The following is a 13425-nucleotide window of genomic DNA, read 5'->3' as shown; positions in this document are numbered from 1 at the left end:
GATGGTTGTTATTAAAATAATGCTTCAAATGCTACGTTACTTTCCGTGCAGATGGTTATTATTATTATTATTTTCGTCTGTGTGTGCTTAGGACGGGCTGCTCGTTTGATACGTTACACGAGTCTTCTGTTTCTTCTTAGCCCATAAGGCTATCATTTTCTGGCTGTGAGTAAGCTTCCTCTCCTTTGTCCTCCACTTCGGTAAACAACTGAACATGATAGTGTCAAGTGATGACGGCGTGTTTGTAACTGTGGTCTGTGCACGAGACAAATTTCCAAAAAAAAAAAAGTGAGTGAAGATATTAATGAAATAGTTTAAAACGTACAACATCCTTACGATGTACCACAGAATGAAGAACCTTTCAGTACAGAGTTAAATTTCAGAATACAAACTCTCTGTAACACGCGGCAAATAATCCTCATCACACTTCTGATTAATGTCCCTTACGCACCTGATGATAACAGCATACTGCCGAAACGTGTCGTACTAATACATATTAGTATAAATTGACTGAAGCAGTAGAAATTACTTCAGAAATTTATCATAGAGTCGCTGGCCTCAATAAATTCCATACAACACGGATAAATTTCAGATTTATGTACATGTAACCTTAATGCACCTGATGTCGGTAGCATGCTGCTGGAACATGTCATGCTAACAAATATTAACAAAAAATGACTACAGCATAAATAGTGCAGATATGCTCGAGCCACATTTTCTGATCCTATTCGCTTCCCATTATTATTATTATTATCATCATGTTCTGCTCGTGTGCTACTTAGGACTGTCGATATTTTAAAAAATAGCGGGAATCCGATATGTCGATGTTTAAAATAATCATTCTATGCTCTCGATATCTCGAAAAAAGTATCGATATATATAGCTATGAAGATGATGATGATGATGATGACGTCCCGTACTCCGAAGAGCGTAGGGGACGATGCAAGAGACTCGCACCGCTGTACTAGGCAAGGTCCTAGTGGAGGTGCTTTGTCATTGCCTTCCTCAGGGGATGAATGATGATGAAGACACAGAACACCCAGTCATCTAGAGGCAGGAGAAATCCTTGACCCCGCCGGGAATCAAGCTCGGGACCCCGTGCGCGGGAAGCGCGAACGCTACCGCAAGACCACGAGCTGCGGACATATATACGTATAAAACAACGAAAAAAACATCGAAGTAGCTGCCTATAAAAATATCGGCCGCACACTGTATATATTTTGTCGGTTTTAGAGCTGTATATATAAGCATTGATTTATTATCAGATATTCAGTACATCAAAAAGCTAGCAGCCTTCCTATCCCCCTTCAGAACAGGAACTGAAAGGAAAACGAAGCACGTTCACGCTTGGCGATAACCGCTTTGCTAACGATGGTAATAGCAGGTAAGTGGCACAATAAAAGGTGTCCGATGGGTACTTCGTTCGGTTTCGTCGCATTACTGATTTGCCCGGGACACTTCATATCGACTTCCCCGTTATTTCATTACTGCCAACGCCAGCGACGTAGCAGTTTTAGTGTCAAAACTGCGTGGTGAAACTAAACACTACAGTTTGTGGTGGTAGCGCCGAGTGCCGATTACGTCAGCGTTTTCCCTCACACGTCTCCACCCACCGTGAAGACCAATCTTGTCATTCAGATTTTTGTTCATTGTTACCAGCAGCTATCTTCTAAGATTACCGACGTGAAAAAACAGCACACTTTCTGCGTTAAAAAGTTTTTTTTACGCAACTGGTGTACTATTTCTTCACATCGGGACTCTTGTTATTCCATTCGCACCTCTACCGCCCAGTGCAATCGGTTCAAATGGTTCAAATGGCTCTGAGCACTATGGGACTTAACTTCTGAGGTCATCAGTCCCCTAGAACTTAGAACTACTTAAAACTAACTAACCTAAGGACATCACATACATCCATGCCCGAGGCAGGATTCGAACCTGCGACCGTAGCGGTCGTGCGGTTCCAGACTGTAGCGCCTAGAACCGTTCGGCTACCCCGGCCGGCACACAAACAGCAGTTGACCGGCGTTGCCTGGTGAAACGTTGTTGTGATGCCTCGTGTGAGGAGGAGAAATGCGTACCATCACGTTTCCGACTTTGATAAAGGTCGGATTGTAGCCTATCGCGATTGCAGTTTATCGTATCGCGACATTGCTGCTCGCGTTGTCGAGATCCAATGACAGTTAGCAGAATATGGAATCGGTGGGTTCAGGAGGATAATACGGAACGCCGTGCTGGATCCCAACGGTCTCATATCACTAGCAGTCGAGATGACAGGCATCTTATCCGCATGGCTGTAACGTATCGTGCAGCCACGTCACGATCCCTGTGTCAACGGCTGGGAACGTTTGCAAGACAACTATCTGCACGAACAGTTCGACGACGTTTGTAGCAGCATGGACTATCAGCTCGGAGACCATGGCTGCGGTTACCCTTGACGCTGCATCACAGACAGGAGCGCCTGCGATGGTGTATTCAACGACGAACCTGGCTGCACGACTGGCAAAACGTCATTTTTCCGGATGAATCCAGATTCTGTTTACAGCATCATGATGGTCGCATCCGTGTTTGGCGACATGGTGGTGAACACACATTGGAAGCGTGTACTCGTCATCGCCATACTGGCGTATCATCCGGCGTGATGGTATGGGGTGCCATTGGTTACACGTCTCGGTCACCTCTTGTTCGCATTGACGGCACTTTGAACAGTGGACGTTACATTTCAGATGTGTTACGACTCGTGACTCTACCCTTCATTCGATCTCTGCGAAACCCTACATTTCAGCAGGATAATGCACGACCGCGTGTTGCAGTTCCTATACGGGCCTTTCTGGATACAGAAAACGTTCGACTGCTGACCTGGCCAGCACATTCTCCATATATCTCACCAATTGAAAACGTCTGTTGAATGGTGGCCGAGCAACTGGCTCGTCACAATACGCCGGTCACTACTCTTGATCAACTGTGGTATCGTGTTGAAGCTGCATGGGCAGCTTTACCTGTACACGCCATCCAAGCTCTCTTTGACTCAATGGCCAGGCGTATCAAGGCCGTTATTACGGCCAGAGGTGGTTGTTCTGGGTACTGATTTCTCAGCATCTATGCACGCAAATTGCGTGAAAATGTAATCACATGTCAGTTCTAGTATAATATATTTGTCGAATGAATACTCGTTTATCATCTGCATTTCTTCTTGGTGTAGCAATTTTAATGGCCAGTAGTGTATAAATATTGGTGCAAAGCACCCTCCACCACGTACTACACATTAGCTTGCGGTAGGTGTATGGACATGCAGATGTTACATCCTCAACTTGACCTTGGCACCTTATGGAGTACGGGCGCAGTGGTGTGGCACCTTTGAGACGTGACGCTGTTGGCCCCCCGGCTGCTCGTGCGCGCGCACCCACGGCCCCGGGCCCAGGGTGTTGACACGAGCACGAATTGCTGTGCAGCGCAGTTCACTAGCCTCGCGTGTAACGAGCCCTTCCGGCCAGTTCATCAGCAGTCGGTCCAGACTTGGCACTGCTGCGTCTTGGCGCCGAGCACATCGCGTCCCGCAGGGCAGCCGGCCCTCGCTTCCTCCACTGCAGCTGCGACCGCCACAGGCCCCTGCTATCTGTCCTCTGGTCAACAAGCCTGCTGCTAAAGCTGCGGCACCTCTGACGTAATCACTACCCGCACCGCGCTGCCGACAAACGAACCCGCGCGCTTACCGTTGCTTTCCGAGAACCTCCCGACCGCGTACAGCGAGATATCGCTCGCGTCAATACATTTAAATAGTCAGCCTCATCCGGCAGCGCAGACACAGAACTCTGGCAAAGCTGGAAGGCAGCGGAAGTCACGTAAACTTCGCTCTTCACTTGTGAATGTAAATAGAGGTGCATTGTTGTGTTCTTCAGTTCGAAGACTGGTTTCATGCAGCTTTACGTGCTTGTTTATCCTCTAAAACGTTCTTCATCTTTGCGTAACCACCACAACTACTGCAACGTACATCCATTTCAACCTGCTTACTGTATTCAGTGCTTGGTCTCTGTTATCCCGCTACACACACACACACACACACACACACACACACACACACACACACACACACACTTCTTTATCCCCCACCTGACGGTTTCTTGATGCCTCGGCAAGTATTGTATCAACCGATCCCTTCTTTTAATCAGGTTGCCGGCCGCGGTGGTCTAGCGGTTCTGGCGCTGCAGTCCGGAACCGCGGGACTGCTACGGTCGCAGGTTCGAATCGTGCCTCGGGCATGGGTGTGTGTGATGTCCTTAGGTTAGTTAGGTTTAAGTAGTTCTAAGTTCTAGGGGACTTATGACCTCAGATGTTGAGTCCCATAGTGCTCAGAGCCATTTGAACCATTTAATCAGGTTGTACAGTAAATTTCTTTTTTCTCCATTTCGAATCAGTACTTCCTCATTAGTTACCCTATGTACCCATTTCAAATGGTTCATATGGCTCTATGCACTATGGGACGTAACATCTGAGGTCATCAGTCCCCCAGACTTAGAACTACTTAAACCTAACTAACCTAAGCACATCATACACTGAAACACGTATGTTGTGCGGCAGCGATGCTGAGACATTGTAGAATCTCTGACCAGAGCAGTTGCGCTCGACTCGCAGTAGCGAGCAGTCAGTCAGTCAGTCAGTCAGTCTGCAGTAGTCAGTCCTCAGTAGTGCTAGGAGTATGTGAGTAGTGGTAGCCCAGAGCAGTCGGCGGGCGTCGGCACAGCAATGGTTGAGATTCAGGATGAGGTATAATTTATTTAAATAAATAATCATGCAGCTTTGCGCTCATCAGATAATGTAACGAACACTCATTGTAATTTAACTTTCAAAAATCGCCCCCAATTATAATTTTGATTTAAAACCAATTTTAGAGACAATCATTCAAATTTCCTTCCATTTCCTTTTAACAAAGATTTTTTTAAAAAGGTACTTCCAATGCTTTTCATGCAAGTGCCAGAGAACAATAAGAGCAGAATTTTGACATGCAGTTTCACTAAGGTAAGAAATTTATTCTCGTTTCGCACAGGGCAAACACCGACTTTTCGGTTGAATTGAGTTTAGGTTATCATTACAGTTTCATTATCATGGGATTAGCGTTCATTATTTAATGTGAACTTGTACTTGAGTCAGATAGCGAGCTTTCATTTAATTGTCTTTGCCATTAAAATTTCTGTGGGAAGGTCACACTTAGCTGTGGCTCAATTTCTATTAAGTATTGTCATTAGAATTTTCTGTGGGGAGGTTACACTTGGCGACCCCCAGTCCAGGATCATATTTCGTGTGAATCTTTTGTAAAACAGTCAGATATCTGCTCTTATTGCTTAAATATAATTATAATTTGGCGCAACGCTTTTACTAATCTTGTGACTTTCTTTCTACAGGTCAACGGCAATTCGTTGCTCTGTTGTATTTGTGTGTTGATTTTGCATTGTGCTTATTTGTTTTGTGATTAATTGTGACTATTGTGAAAATGCCGCGAAAGACTGTGAATAGTGTATCGCGAGGTATCATGAACGACATGACCGAATTAAATAACTTCACCAATAGTACTAGTGACACGCAGTGCAATGATGACAATCCTGCGTTCACTAACAGTCAGTGCGTTCCAATCGCGAATGACGACTTTTACCTTAATGATGAACAAGAGAACTCAATTGTCTCCTCTGTTAATTTGACGACAATTGATGACGCGGGGCGTTCTGTTGGAATGAGCGCTGCCCAGCTTAACACACCCGGTTTGGAAAATTCAAATAACGTACAAACAAATTTCTCTAATGAGAATGAGCAGGATACACAAAGTACGACGGATTTATTTAATTCCGAAATAGTGAGTGACAGTGTACGTCCGACTGATAATTCTTTTTGTAAATTGCAGAATGGCCAAATGGTCACACAAAGCGCGACAATTCCAGATCCACCATTAAACAGTACAGATAATAGAGTAGGTAATGTTACTGAGGATCCAATCATGGCATTGTTGCTACGAATTAATGAACGTATAGAAAAACTAGATAACGATTCCAAACAAAATAAAGAAGAGTCCAAACAACAGAGTGAAAATCTTATACAACACTTTAAAGAAGATAACAAACAACTTAGTGAACAGGTCAGACAACAGAGTGAAGATTTCAAACAACTTAGGGAACAGAACAAACAAGATAATGAAAATCTCAAACAACAACTTAGTGAACAGAACGAACAGCTAAATGAAAAATTAGATAACAATTCCAGACAGTTAAATGAAAAATTAGATAACAATTCTAGACAGTTAAATGAACAAATTAGAGCCGTTGCCGCGCAGTGCCATGACACTAAGGTACAGTTACGCGAGGAAATTGAGGCTTGTTCGCGAAAAAGTAGCGAAGAAATTAAGTCTGTTGCTCAGGAATTAAGGGAATTGCAAACAGCTGCAACAGAAACACTCAGAGACGAAATTAGCGGAGTCGCTAAACAATGCTCTGAAAAAGCTACACAATTACGCGACGAGTTTAAAGCAATGACAACAGAACTATCGCGCACAATGGATGAAAAGATTGACGCGAAATTCGAACAACAGAACACTCAAATTAACGAACGTCTTAGTCTTCACATACAGAGCAGTGATACGCGTTTCCGCAAATTTATTGATGATCAAAATAAAGTCAAACGTCAAGTCATGGAAACAATCACTGCACAGAGACAAGAAGACAAACGTAAGATGTTTGCGAAAGCAAAAACATACGTAGACAACAATATTGCTACAATGTCCGATAAAATTAATACCATCGAACAGTTGAACGCGGAATTACGCGATGAAATTTCTGATCTTAAATCAAAAACAGATACACATACAGCAGATATTCAGACAGTGACAGACAGATTTGAAGAATTAGAAATAACACAGGATTCCGATGTCGTCAAAGCTGACATTAAACAACTGAACGAAATTACACGTAAGTTGCAAAAACAGATTAATGCGTCCGATTCTAAAAACGATGATCAGGCAAAAATACTGACTGAAAAATGTGATGAATTGGCCAGTCGTATTGATGTGATCGAAAGTACTAATGACAACAAATCAGACGATACTTCACCGGTTTCATTTAACCAAACACCGGAATTTCAAAATCTACAGCAGACTATTAATGAGATAGATTCATCTAATAACACATTGCGTCGAAAACTGTCAAGTTTACAGCAGGAAGTAACAGAGTTGAAAAACATTTCAGTTAATAACACATCACAGCAGATGCCACTTTTCGAACATTTGCCAGAGTCACGCAGCGCGTGTAATTTGGGTAATCTACAAAGAGTACGGGACTTAGATTCCGAACAACCACAGTTCAACAGATTTTCTTACAATCCTGAACCTGTTCCATCACACAGAGACGACAATTTCGATTACAAACATTTTCTGTCAGTGAGAAAGTTTAAAGTATTTAAAAACGACAGAACACAGATTCACCCGCTAGATTGGATACAACAATTTAGCTTTGCTTTTCCACCGACTTGGCCTGTAACACACAAACTTGAATTCATTTGTAGTTTTTTGGAAGGCGAACCGGCAACTCGTATGAGACCGATCGCGAGGCAATGCTATTCAGTGGAAGAGTTTCAGAATGCGTTTCTGTCAGCGTACTGGTCGAAGACGACACAGCGCGGAATTAAAGATCAACTAATTAGCTTACCGAACTATGAGAACTCACACTTTCCCAGTGTCACGCAATTTTTTGAGCACATGGTGCAACAAAACCAGTACCTTAGTGAACCCTATAGTGAATCTGCACTTATTCAATTATGTATCTCTAAATTACCACGATCATTAAGAGTGTCACTTCTAACGGGTCAGCAAAAAGAAAACATTTCGGCATTCAGAGATCTGCTGCAGCTTTTAGAAGTGCAACAATCTGATTATTCTTTTGTAAACAAAAATTTTTCATATAATAATCAAGGTCAACAAACTTACAGTAATTATGATCAACCACGTAATTTCAATAGTAGAAGTAATAGACGTTTTAGGCATGACAACCGACCGAACTTTAATAACAGGCAAAATTCTCATTATCAACATAATCAAAATTTTCAGCAACAGGAACCACCTTTTAGTAACAATAAACGTTTTCCACCACAACAGCGTGAAAGTCAACCGGTTAACATACCTAACCAACAATGGAATGCACAAGGTCAACCCAACTTTAATGTTTCGCCGCGTGAACGTATAGTCCCAGATCCAACAAATAGTAACGCACGGCAGCAAGGAAACAACTATGTACAAAGAAGACAGTATTTCAATTCCTATCGCAATACACCGTATAGGAATGACTATTACGACAGGCGTAAAAATAATGACGAGAATTTTCAGCGTACATCTAACAACAGTCGATCTTACCAACAGCAAAATCATCCGCAAGAACATATTCTCATGAATGAACCCGATAGTAGGTACCATCCAGAGCGTAACACGTCTGGAAGAAGTAATAGAACTGTTCAAATTGTAGAAATGCCACAACATCCTCCTGATAATAATAACACGTCTGATAGAATCTGACTAGATACTGTACAGGACGCATCTTCCAATAACACAAGCACTACTTTCGACACGCAAAATGTTGTTCACGAAAATGTAATTACGTTTGACGATATCAGAGACACTCTTTTGCAGGAAAAACCAGTTGTTCAGAAAACCATTTCACATCCTGTCATCGAAATTAAAATTGGTTCATCGAAATTTTCTGCAGTAATCGATTCCGGATCACCTATGTCAGTTATAAATGAGGAAACTTTTAACGAGTGCAACAAAGAGAATACCTATCCCACATTACCTTTAGGCAAAACCAAAGTGAAAGGAGCAGTATCAAGTAAAGGTGTAGACGTTAAATTACAGACGCATTTATCATTTTGTATTGGAGGTCATATTTTTCACTCAAATTTTTGGATTGTTCCTTTATTGACAACAGACGTAATTTTAGGTACTAACTTTCTAGTACAACACGACGCAGTGGTCGATTTTCAAAATTCTTATTTAATGTTGAAGGACGAAAATGTACAATTAGCGTTAGAGTTTCAGCATTCTTTATCTGCGGAAGAACAAACAATTAACCGCACAGAGGTCATTTCCGCAACACGTAACATAGGCTGTAATTCCGCATTGTTCACAGACACGTACGTACACAACTATAATACTCCAGACGAAACTGAGTACGACGTAATGCAGATGATTACTGATAAAGTTAAACAAAGCAGTGCAAATACAGACGACGAACGAAAGCAATTACACAAAATTCTTTTGCAGCAAGCTCCAGTTTTCGACAACATTCCTGGTACTATGTCCGGCTTTATGTACGAATTTCAAGTCAAACAGCACGATACATTTAAAGCAAAGCATTATCCCATTCCATATATCCACAGAGAACAAGTTAAAAAAGAATTGCAGGATATGCTCGACCAAGGAATTATAGAACCGGCAGTTAGTCCGTACATAAACCCGCTACATATTGTTAAGAAAAAAGATGGCTCACTTCGCCTCGTACTTGATTCACGTCACATTAATGACATTATTATTAATGAAACAGATCGACCACAGACATTAGAAGAACTACTACAGAAATTTCACGGTACAGCTATTTATTCCACATTAGATTTGAAATCGGGATTTTGGCAAATACAACTTCATCCGAATTGCAGAAAGTATACAGCTTTTCTCTGTTTTGGTGACTGTTATCAATTTTGTAAATTACCGTTCGGCCTAACTATTTCTTCTGCTGCTTTTATTCGCGGTTTGAACACAATACTTCCGACAGAACTTAAAGACAGAATTACGACGTACGTAGACGACATTCTTATCGCAGAAGCTAACTGGTCTGAACACAATCTGATTCTTGAACAACTGTTGCAAACTTTTCATGCACAAGGACTTACAGTGAATCTCAGTAAATCACATTTTGGTAAAACTTCTATAAAATTTCTTGGACACGTAATTTCAGCAAAAGGCATTGCGCCTGATCCAGAAAAACTTCAAGCTCTACGTGACATTACTGTTCCTACAACGAAGAAACAATTACGCAGTTTTTTGGGCTTAATTAACTTTTTTCGCAAATTTATTCATCACTCTGCTTTAGACACGCCTAGATTATGCCAATTAACAGGTAAAAATACTATTTGGTCTTGGGATAAACAAGCACATTCTGAATTCGTGAACCTGAAAGATGCTTTGTTGAATGCTCCACTTTTATCACACCCAGATCTTACTCGAAATTTTTCTATTGCCACCGACAGTTCCAACACAGCTTTAGGCGTACATATTTTTCAGGAAATTGAAGAAGATGGTACAACAGTAATCAAAAACATCGCATTTGCAAGCCGCATTCTGTCACCTGCTGAACGAAATTATTCCGTCACAGAATTGGAAACGCTATGTGTTGTATGGGCTTTTACGAGATTTCGGCATTTTCTTTATGGAAGACACACGACCGTTTACACAGACCACAGAGCGATTCAATTTTTACTTTCAGCTAAATTCAGTCACGACAGATTAAGCAGATGGAAACTGTATTTACAGGAATTTAATTTTACAATAGTTCACATTCCCGGCACACAAAATGTAATAGCAGACGCATTATCCCGTTCTCTCAGCAACAATCAGCAAGACGTAGCAGCCAACTTCTGCAAAGCAAATTTCAGCATCATGTACATTCAGCAAGTCGCATTTGAAAATTTTATTTCATCGTCATTACAGGACATAGCACGAGAGCAAAGCAAAGACAAGTGTAACCTCCCCACAGAAAATTCTAATGACAATACTTAATAGAAATTGAGCCACAGCTAAGTGTGACCTTCCCACAGAAATTTTAATGGCAAAGACAATTAAATGAAAGCTCGCTATCTGACTCAAGTACAAGTTCACATTAAATAATGAACGCTAATCCCATGATAATGAAACTGTAATGATAACCTAAACTCAATTCAACCGAAAAGTCGGTGTTTGCCCTGTGCGAAACGAGAATAAATTTCTTACCTTAGTGAAACTGCATGTCAAAATTCTGCTCTTATTGTTCTCTGGCACTTGCATGAAAAGCATTGGAAGTACCTTTTTAAAAAAATCTTTGTTAAAAGGAAATGGAAGGAAATTTGAATGATTGTCTCTAAAATTGGTTTTAAATCAAAATTATAATTGGGGGCGATTTTTGAAAGTTAAATTACAATGAGTGTTCGTTACATTATCTGATGAGCGCAAAGCTGCATGATTATTTATTTAAATAAATTATACCTCATCCTGAATCTCAACCATTGCTGTGCCGACGCCCGCCGACTGCTCTGGGCTACCACTACTCACATACTCCTAGCACTACTGAGGACTGACTACTGCAGACTGACTGACTGACTGACTGACTGCTCGCTACTGCGAGTCGAGCGCAACTGCTCTGGTCAGAGATTCTACAATGTCTCAGCATCGCTGCCGCACAACATACGTGTTTCATAACCCTCCACTGGGGGGGCAAAAATTTGGCAGCGATGGTGAGTCATTTGGACTTGCCATCGTAACAAATTTTTCCTTTAATTAATTAACATTTACAAAATATTTGGATGTAATACATGAATTAAATGTTGTGCGCATGCACCAATTACAAAACATTACAGACAAGACAAAATATAAGTACAAAACAAATCAGGAAAAATGTATATACAAATTATTTGACAGATAATAAAATGCACACACACTGAAAAATTCTTTAGCAGTTTCATAACAGGCAAAAAAAAAAAAAAAATCATGTTGACAAGTGTCATGAGTGCACATGCACTGCAGTGGAGAACATATCAGTAAAAAAAAACGAAATGTATATACAATGAGTAACAAGTGACATAAATCATAAAAGGTATACAGAATGAACACAAATCATATCGTAAATTGGGAAGAGTGCAGAGGCACTGGAGTTCAGTTGAAAACATATTCACATAAGTGCACATGCACTGAAAAGCTTTTGAACATTTTCATAACAAATAAACACAAGGATAAAAAATCATCAAATCACAAAAAGTATATACAATATAGATGACAAGAGTGCACAGATACTGCACTTCAGAACAAATCGAAAATGTCTTTAGTATTTTCACAAGAAATATACATAATGGCAAAAAATCATGTCGACAAGTGTACTCGCACTGGAGTTCAACAAATCGAAAAAAATGTATAGGCCATGAACATAAATGATGTTAGCTAAAATGATTTTCACTATTAGGATAGGAAAGGAAAGGATTGCATCATGGTTATAGCACCTTAGTTTGCACATAGCTGCACTGAAAGTCCATATCTTTCCACAGAATCACAACTAAGTGATACAATCTGCAGTTCCGTTCCCAGAAGTATTTATCAGCGTATCAAGACAGTGAAACGTCGTAGTATTATTCCATGCTATCATTTGGCAGTACATCAGGTACACCAAACAGTGGGACCATAATAACGTCTTCTTCGCTTACGGTGGTGGACAGCATGTCGTGTCAACACCACGCTCTTAAGAGGCGGCACACAGTGCTCCATAACAAAGTCTTGATTAGTGATTACATAAGTAGTTTCATCGCCTACAGTGGTGGACAGCATGTCGTGTCAACACCACGCTTTTAAGAGGCGGCACACCAACGTAGAATTAGTGCAAAAACCAAATATAGTGCTCCATGATTATGAGGATGGACAAGACAAATGGATATTACAGTAATTCAGGGTAGTTAGCTCAGAAGGTGAAGGACATTGACTACAAATTCTAAAAATAACTATATTTATTAGTAATGGACCCACAGCTAAGTGTAAACTCCCCACAAGAATATTAATGGCAATACTTAATGGAAATGGAGCCAGAGCTAACTGTAGGTTCCCGACAAAACTATTAATGACAAAGACAATTAAATAAAAGCTCGCTATCTGACTCAAGTGCAAGTTCCCATAAAATAATGAACGAGAATCCCATGACAATGAAACTACAGTGATAATCTAAACTCAATTCAACCGAAAAGTCGGTGTTTGCCCTGTGCGAAACGAGAATAAATTTCTTACCTTAGTGAAACTGCATGTCAAAATTCTGCTCTTATTGTTCTCTGGCACTTGCATGAAAAGCATTGGAAGTACCTTTTTAAAAAAATCTTTGTTAAAAGGAAATGGAAGGAAATTTGAATGATTGTCTCTAAAATTGGTTTTAAATCAAAATTATAATTGGGGGCGATTTTTGAAAGTTAAATTACAATGAGTGTTCGTTACATTATCTGATGAGCGCAAAGCTGCATGATTATTTATTTAAATAAATTATACCTCATCCTGAATCTCAACCATTGCTGTGCCGACGCCCGCCGACTGCTCTGGGCTACCACTACTCACATACTCCTAGCACTACTGAGGACTGACTACTGCAGACTGACTGACTGACTGACTGACTGCTCGCTACT

General features: G+C 40.8%; 1 protein-coding gene across 1 annotated transcript in view; it reads right to left on the bottom strand.

The window, feature by feature from the left end:
• LOC126237369 (phosphoinositide 3-kinase adapter protein 1) overlaps positions 1-13425 on the bottom strand; it is a 534739-nt gene that overhangs the window by 168492 nt on the left and 352822 nt on the right. The gene's annotated exons all lie outside the window — the stretch shown is intronic.

The sequence above is a fragment of the Schistocerca nitens genome, chromosome 2, assembly GCF_023898315.1.
Source record: "Schistocerca nitens isolate TAMUIC-IGC-003100 chromosome 2, iqSchNite1.1, whole genome shotgun sequence".
NCBI lineage: Eukaryota > Metazoa > Arthropoda > Insecta > Orthoptera > Acrididae > Schistocerca > Schistocerca nitens.
The sequence above is the reverse complement of the archived record's forward strand: the minus strand, read 5'-3'. Positions and strand labels throughout refer to the sequence as shown.